Genomic DNA, 8,962 nt, shown 5'->3' on the forward strand with positions numbered 1-8,962 from the left:
AACTCCCCATCTACTGAGGAGTATGTGAGCAAATTTGTCTAAATTTTAGCCCAAAGGAAAGATTAGTTTTGTTATTCTGGATAGCAAATAGACCTTTCCTTTGTCACTGAGAGATGACTAAGGGGGAGGTACCACCTGTCTTTTGTAATGTCCTTAGAGAAACGCAGAACTGGAGACTCTCATGAATTGGCTTTCAACAATAGTTACCACTATTTATACCTGCTTTACTCAGTCTTCCCTTGAATGCACTACTTGCTTGGTCATTCTGATTAATTTGACATGGTTTAGAATCAGATCCATTCAATTTGTCCAATGTGACATTGAGTTAAAGTTAATATTATGTGATGCCAGGAAGCCAGTCTGCACACCTTAGCCTTACTTCCCAGGCTACTGGACTCAAAAGGCAGAACAAATTACATAAACCATTAGTGTATGCCTTAGAATGCTAGACAGCTTTCTTCTTCAACTTCAGGATTGACTGTTCCACTTCACTTGTAGAATCTGGGTGCAACAAGATCTTTCAACCTTTGCACAAACTCATCACAGTCTGTATGAAGAAAGTTCAGGGAAATTCTGTCATCTATAACAACTCTGGCCAGTGGGCTAGAACTGACCTTAATGTCTTCTAGGGCTGAAATGTTCATTGCATTTTGTGTGTGTATGAATGATACAGGATCCAGTCCAGGGTGACATTTAACCCTTGTCGTGTTAGTTTCTTTTAACATTCAACCTTTACTAACATTGACATTTTAGAGTAAAAGTCAGTTGTACAGAATGTTCTTGAGACTGGTTGTCTCTTTGTATCTTATGATTCCACTAACACATTTAAAGAAATGAAATCCCAATTATATATATTCCTAAATATAAAGACATAAATGGTCAGGGACTGGAGAGATGGCTCAGCAGTTAAGAGCACTGGCTGCTTTTGTAGAGGACTCAGGTTCGATTCCCAGCACCCACATGGTGGCCAACAACTGTCCTTAACTCCAGTTCTAGGGGACCTGATGCCCTCTTCTGACCTCTTCTGACCTCTTTTGACCTCTGCTAAGTGTAGAGGGTGCGCTTACGTGCATGCAATCAATACGCTTATACACACAAAATAAAAAATTAAAAAGCTATAAATAGTCCATGTATCTACATACAATATAACTAAGTTTAAAAGTTGGAAAGTTAGGAAATTCATCGACAAGTTTCTCTCTTTTGCAGGTATTATTAATTATTCTCTTCTCTACACACTTTGCTTTGTTTTTAATCTATGCCTCTTGCTTATTTATTTTGTGTTCTGGTCGACTATTTGTAGATCTTTTCCTTTTACTATGATTGCAAAGTGATTGGTCAAATTGCATCTTGCTCATCTTAATTTATTTTTTGGTAGTAGTTGTAAGGTCATTTGTTGAGTAGAAGGACAAAGAAATAATTACAGTCTAATATTTTCACAATAATGTCAAATTCTTTTAGCATTGTTAAATAACCACCTCATAGAGAATTCAATATTAAGACTAATATTGCTGGGCTGGACTAATATTGCTCAGTGGTTCAGAGCACTGACTGCTCTTGGAGAGGACCTGGGTTCGAGTCCCAGCACCCACATGGCAGCTATGAACCATCCTTAACTCCAGTTCCAGGGGAATCTGAAGCCCTTTTCTGACCTCTGTGGCATTGCATGACACGGGTGCACTCACATACATGCAGGCAATACACTCATGCACATAAAATAATAAAAATAATAATAAAAAAGACTAATAATGCTTTTTTTTGGAAGGTCAAATTTTAATCTTTTCTTAAGTTCATAGCAAAACTCACTTGCAGAATTCCATTTTGGTGTTTTAACTATATGTAAAGACTGTCAAGGAACAGTTAGAAACTTACTTAAAAACATAATCTTCCTCTGACCATGTCTGTATTCTAAAATTATCAGTTTCCTCTGAAGCATTTTTACTTCTTAGAATCTTTTCTATATTAAGAACTAATGATTTAGTTGGGTCTTCATAGGATGTCTGCTGTTAAATGGGAGTCCAGACTGTTCTAGAACTTGTAGCTCAGGCTGGGTTTAGACTCCTAGTAATCCTCCTGCTTCAGCATCTGTAGTGCTGGGATTAGAGGCATGAGCCACTACATCCATATCACACTGTACTCTGTTTTACAGGGCATAGTTGAGTATGGAGAGCAGCCACTAGGCTTTCCAGATTCTTATTCCTCTTTACAGTGACTTGTACAAAGCACATGGATAACTACAGGAAGAGGTAGTTTATTAAAGGAGAAATGCAAAACAGACTTTGCCTGTGGCCTGGTTCCAAGTGGACAAAAGGGAGGGATAGGGGCTGTGTGACCTTTTATGGGTCATTTACCTAGTACTGTCTCTCTCAAGTCTGTGTAATGCAGGTTTTTCCCAGCATGCCCTTTTGGTTGAATGAAGCTCAGGTAGGCTAAGGGCTTCATGTATATCACCTTTCCTATGTTAGTCTATGGAATCTCCGCCTAGACTCTGTTCTCTCTGCTCCTGTATCAACTCTCTTTAAGGGTTGTGGTTCCAAAAATCTTTTGGGGGATGCAGAAGGTGACACTCTTTTTTTTTTTGGTTTTTTTGAGACAGGGTCTCCCTGTAGCTCCAGCTGTCTTGGAACTCATTGTGTAGACCAGACTGGCCTTGAACTCACAGAGATCTGCTTGCCTCTGCCTCCCAAGTGCTGGGATTAAAGGCGTGTGCCACCACGCCTGGCGTTACTCTATTTTCTACAGCTGCCTGTATCAAGATAAGGAGCACAGGCCCTGCATAAAGGGAGGAGCACGGAACTCTCTCGTATTCTATCCATGGGTTGGAGGGGAAGCTCCATTTCAGGATCAGGTCTTTCTGGGTCAGCAGCTGGTTGGTGGCCTTGGAGTGTCATCAGTTTTACTCACAGTAATTGTTGGATTCTAGAAGACACACAGTGGCATATTAGGTTTAGGGAAAAAAAAAAGATCCAAAGCACATGTTAGAATCAAAGGTATGAGTACTGGAGCCTCTGGTACAGTAATTCCACATAGCCAGAACCTTATAGATCCAAAGAGAAAGCTTAGCGATGACTCTTGATGTGGAGTTTAGATTTGACTATACCTTAACCATCTCTTTTAAAAATTGTGCTCAACTTCTTTGTGAATTATTAATACAAAAGCAATATGAGTCTCACAAACTTCTTCCTGAGCTGCCAACAATATCTAAGGTCCTGTGATTTTGCAGGACCATTTGTGCAAGAGAGCCAAGGTTTACTTGTGCTTTGATAGCAACTACTGCGGCCACCTTTGTCTACTGTAGTGGCAAAATCAGGAATGTTTGTTAGCGCTGGGGCCATATCTCTTCTTTTTCTCTGAGGGTATAGTATGGAGCTCTTGAAAAAAGACCCAAGTTGGTAATACATTAAAAGTTGAAAAATTCTATCTGGTATACCTTAGGAAGTCCGAGAAGGGGCATAACAGAAACTATCCTCCTTCTGCATAAGAAGCAGTATACAGTGTCCTGGAAGCATGCTACAATGTTGACCCATAGAACCAAATATATTTATAAGATGTATATATGAAATATTCTTAATGCAAAAAAGAAGAATCCCACAGTCCTTAGGTCTAATAGAAAAGGGGTGGTTTCCAATGAAATGATCGTGCTTGCACACTGAGGGAGAAGAGGCAGTGCTGTGGGGAGCTCGGCAGTCTGTGTTCCAGGTGAAAAGAGCAGAGGGAGAAAACGGAGTTATGGAAAATGGCTAGAATTGCCTTTGCTATGATTTCATAGTAACAATAACAACACAAAATGTTATTCTGGCAGTGGTATGTAAAAGGCTTGTTGCCAGTAGTATTGATTAATAAGGCAGATTCAGAGTGGCTTCTAAGACAATAGTTTTAAAGTTAGATCACAGGATTTATAGTCTGAGTCTTCATCACTCCCTGGTTCTCGCTGTGGTCCTTTAATTCCTTTTCATACAAATATTACACTGAAATCTCACTGGGAGATATTTAGTATTCCTATGAATGAGCCAGTTTCATTAAAATGAGAAAAACAGAAATGACCTTTTTTTTTAAGGAAATCTGATGTGGTCTTCTGTATCAAAGATTTTCTTGATGTAACAGGAAAAATGATTTGTGTTTGTCAAAAGCATTCAAGCCCGAATGTTTTGGTTTAGGGTTAGTTTTCCCAAAGAGAAACAGAAGGAGCCAAAACGGGGGTGTTTCAGAAAACCCAAATCACTAGTCAATTGAGTGCTACGTCGATTTTTGTAGAGAAGTTTCAGATCCTCCATTGCCTTACAGGAATGTTTTACTCTGAGTCTTTGGGTGGGATCTCGTAATTTGAGGTCAGGGTTTTATCCTGGAGATATTGAACCTAGCTGTTGATTCCCAGAAGCTTGATGGTCATAGAGGTTCTTAGGACTACCTGCTAAGTTTCCTTCCATTGAGAACCTACTATTCTGTGGGTCTTTCTTTTTAGGATTTAACAAGGAACCAGTTCCTAGAATCCAAATCTATGGCTCCCTCCGTGAACTGAGCATAACTTTTTTCCCATATTTCCATAGAGCTCGTTGGACTTGCCCTAGTTTGATACAATGAGTCATCTGATTGGCCTCAGAGTCTAAGACCAGATTTATTGTGAGCAAAGGCATTACATATAATATATAGTAGGGGCTGAACTTGCTCTTAGAGTTTGAAGTTGTTCTAACTCCCAGGAGGGTAATGAGTAACAGTTTTAGCCTTTATTCAGAGGTTTCCTGAGGAAAGATTGGACCAAAGCAAGACTGAAATACAGCAGGGCAAACACTAAATCCTGTAACTCCATGCCTGTTATCTGCAGCTTCAGTTTTAAAGGGTCTAGATAGCTCTGCCCATCCAAATTTGCTGCCTGGAACAAATGTCTACCTTTTGGGCTGGTTCTACTCTCTGTATGCAGCTCTCCTTGACAGGTGTCTCTCAATTTTGATACCTCCAACATCTTGGGAGACCCACTGCAGCCCAAGCTTCACCTTTACAACTCTAAACAATGGCCTTCCGGGCCTCCTCATATGGACATGAATCCAGCTACATATTTCCTGGCCTCAGCAGCTCTCTGAAACTGTGGAGGAAATATTCATGACCCCCTCAATCTTGCATTTTTCTTGTTTCCAATGCCATTACCACGTAGATGGCACTGATATGTTCAGCTGCCTGATTGTGATAAAACTTTTCCCCTCTTGGATCCCAGTAGCAGTAGATTTTGTATTATGAAGCGATTATTTTCTAGGAACAAGCAACCCCTTAGATTCTCTTTCTAACATTGGAGGCTTAGCTGGATGGGGGTCTTGCCTTGAGGGCACCTTTTCTATCACTCTAGTGCTAAGCAGAAACTTTGCTTTAATGGCACAAAGTTCATTAACAATTATCATTTCCTTTTTTAGCACATGACTTTACTGCAGGCTGAAGCTTCCTAGAGCGCTTTTCCTTTAAAAATTGCACATTTTTCATTTCTTTCCACTTGACTTGATGTTCTTTTTCATTGTAGAATAATCAGTAATAACCACATCACAGAGTCAGTTATGCTATCATGTAATTTCCTCTGTACATAACTATGTTCATTATTTTTTAATTTAGCTTCGGGCAAGTTTTTAAGGCATGGACAGAATATGGTCAGATTATTTGCAAGAATATCACATGAATGGCCTCTAGTCCAGTTGCTAAGAGTCATTGTTTCTCTCTAAAATCACATGAGTGGGGCCTCCACTGTTTGCACTGTTAACAGCAATTCTGTCTTCTAGGATTCTACTAGAATGGTCTGCTCTACTTACAAAATTCAACACCTTTTCTAATACAAACTTCCCAAATCTTCTACATTCCTCCAAACAAACAAGCAAACAAACAAAAAAAAATCCAACAACAACATATCAGGATTATCACAGCCACATCCTCATTTTCCTGGTACCAATTTGTATAATAGTTACTTTTCTGTTGCTATGATGAAACTATGACCAAAACAGCTTAAGGAAGAAAGAGTTTATTTTTGTCTTACAGTTTTAGAGGGATAAGGGTCCATCAAGGTAGGGGAAGGCATGACATTGCATCAGGAGCCAGAAGTTGGCTGATCACATTTCATGTACACACAGAAAGGAGGGAAGAAGGGAGGGAGGGAGAGAGAAGGGGAGAGAGAGAGAGAGAGAGAGAGGAACAGCTAATGGCATGAAACAATAAACTCTCAAACTACAATACAGCCTATCCCCTTACGCAGCATCAGACATGTCCTTCTGATGGCCCTTGCAATGAATGACTGCCATTTGACTGGGAGTTGGGTAGCTTCTAATAGAGTTTCTTGTTTAAGTTTTATAGGTGAGTTGTTGGCTGTTAATAATCCTTGCTCTTTCTAGACTGCAGCATGTGCCTGTAAGACCATGAAGACATACTTTTAATCAGTGTAGATATTAATCTTTTTCCTGTTCTCCAAACATATGGTAAATGATAGTTTAAAACGTCTTCAACATGCAGTGCTGTGGCTGCCATAGACCTTTGACAAGAGAGACACAGTGAAGCTATAACATCTAATTTTTTGAAAAATGTGTTTCAAGCCTCAATTCTGTCCTTAAGCACTGAATGAATATGGAGAGCAAGGCCTTACTTTTCTGCCACAAATAACAAGAAGGGCTCTTGGAGATGGGGCATACCCAGTGCTAGGTCTTCCTTGAGAGCTTGCATTATCTGATTAAAGGGTTGTTCCAGTTGATCATCCCAGTTAAGGAGCTCAGAATTTAGCCCCTTGGTAGGCTCATAGAGAGTTTCGCCACAAATCCGAAGTTGGGAATCCAGATTTCACAAAATTCAGCCATTCTCATAAAGAACTAAAGTTGTCTCTTTGTCTTTGGTAGAACTAGTTCAATTATGGCTCTAATTCAGGATGAGGATAATTGATGTGTCCATGAAGTCAAATTGAATGCCAAATGTTGAATATCCTGCTGAGTTATCTGGGCTTTTCTCCAGGTGTCTCAGCAGACATGAGAGACCAGGAAGTTTAGGACTTTGATGATATTTTGGTCTGAACTTTTCTTGGTAGGGCTATAGATGAAAATATCACCTACATATTGTAGATTAGCTTCTTCTGGAAAAACCAGGCCCCTAAGGTCTTTTTTTAGTGTCATAGGAAAAAAATGTTCTGACTGTCCTTGAACCCTTTTAGGAGGACCATGTAAATGCACTGCTCGAAAACTCCAATGATTTTTGTCCTCTCATTCAAAGCCAAACAAGTACCAAGAATCAGGGTGCAAAGAAATGCAAAAAGGGCATCTTTTAAAGCATAACTCTGTAAAATATATTGTACTCAAGAATTTGAGATAGAAGAGTGTAGGGATCAGTGACCAGAGGATACAGTGGGATTATTGCTTCATTGACAAGTCTAAGGTCCTACACCAGGTTGATTCTCCATTTGCCTTGACTGCTAGAAGGACTGGAATGTTACATGGGGAATAGCAAGAGACCAGGAAGTGATATGTTAGGAAATTTTTAAAGATTTATTTTTATTTTTAAAATATTTTAAAATTTAAAATTTTAAGAGCGGTCAGTGCTTTTAACCAGTGAGCCATCTCTCCAACCCCTTAAAAGATTTATTTTATATTTAATTATGTGTATCTGTGTGTATCTGTGTGGGAATAACATGTGTGAGAGCAGGTGTTCACATAATCCAGAAGAGGGTGTCAGATCACTGGAGCTGGAGTTACAAGCAGTTGTGAGTTACCTCATGTGGATACTAGGAACCAAACTGGAACTTGGGTCCTCTGGAAGAGCTGCACATGCTCTCAAGTACTGAGCTGTGTCTCCAGCCCCATGCTCCAGACAGTTTTTAATGATAGGCCATAATCCTAATTTAGCTTCTTCCTCTTTTAATAGATACTGTGTTCCATTGGGATAACTTATGGTTTTAAGAGGATTTTGAGTGCACAAGCAGTTTTGGTTTGGCCAGAGAGTTCACATTTCCCAAACAGTTGCATACTATTATGTTGGAATTCCGTGAAGAACTTCGTAGCTTGGGCTATTATTTCTCTAGGAACAGTTCAGAATTGCAAGATTGACTCTAGGCTTCTCAATATGCCATTTCCCACTAGGGGAGAAGGGCACTGAAGGTCAACCAGGAACGGATGATTAAAACCTGGTCCTCAAATGGATAGAGTGCTGGTGGAGCAAAGCAGTGTTTTGTGGGGCTCCTTCTCTGCCTGTATATCTATGAATTAAGAGGAAAGGGCTCCAGGAAAAGAGAATGTGGCCCTGGTATCCATTTACAGATTATCTTTCTTACCTGTAATGTCCATGGTAACTTGATGTTCTTTAGGAGTGAACAGGATGTAAGATGTCAGGACCTGGAGCCAGCCTTTTCCTTGGGAACCCTCATTCTTGTAAGTTGACTATGATGTTGGGAGTTGTTTCCTTCCTACCCTGAGAACAGGGACAATCTGCCTTCCAATGCCAGTCCCTTGGGTTATCACATGTCTTACAAGGCCACAGGGATGAGGAGAGGGAGTGTTGATGGAGTCATGTACTCAGTGCCCTGGGCTTTTACATGATCTTGAACTTTAGAGTGCTGAGACTTATTATAAGGATTCATTAGTGGATGGCTCTGGCCAATAGTGCCCTCAATGGTAAGCACAACTACTTTGGCCCCTTTTTCTCCTCTCTTTTCCTGTTGGTTTTCCTTCAGATTTCAGATATTGAACACTGAGAAGACAATGCCCAGCAGCTGAGCCTGAGTGGTGTGAGGTCTTATTTGCAGTTTTGGGAGTTTTTATAGATTTCAGGGGTGAACTGGCTAATAAAATGTCTCTCTTTCAGGGAAAGAAGGAACCAAGTTGGTGAATTTCTTCAAAGTAAAGCAAGGTGTTCTTCCTTTCTTTGAGTGACCTTTCTAATCTCATAGGTAACGGATCTCTTAATGCAATTTTCTATTCCTTCAATAGGCTTTCTATCATCATTTCAGTTCTATAGGCCT

Source organism: Nannospalax galili, unplaced genomic scaffold, assembly GCF_000622305.1.
Source record: "Nannospalax galili isolate Female #2095 unplaced genomic scaffold, S.galili_v1.0 scaffold737, whole genome shotgun sequence".
In the NCBI taxonomy this organism is placed as follows: Eukaryota; Metazoa; Chordata; class Mammalia; order Rodentia; family Spalacidae; genus Nannospalax; species Nannospalax galili.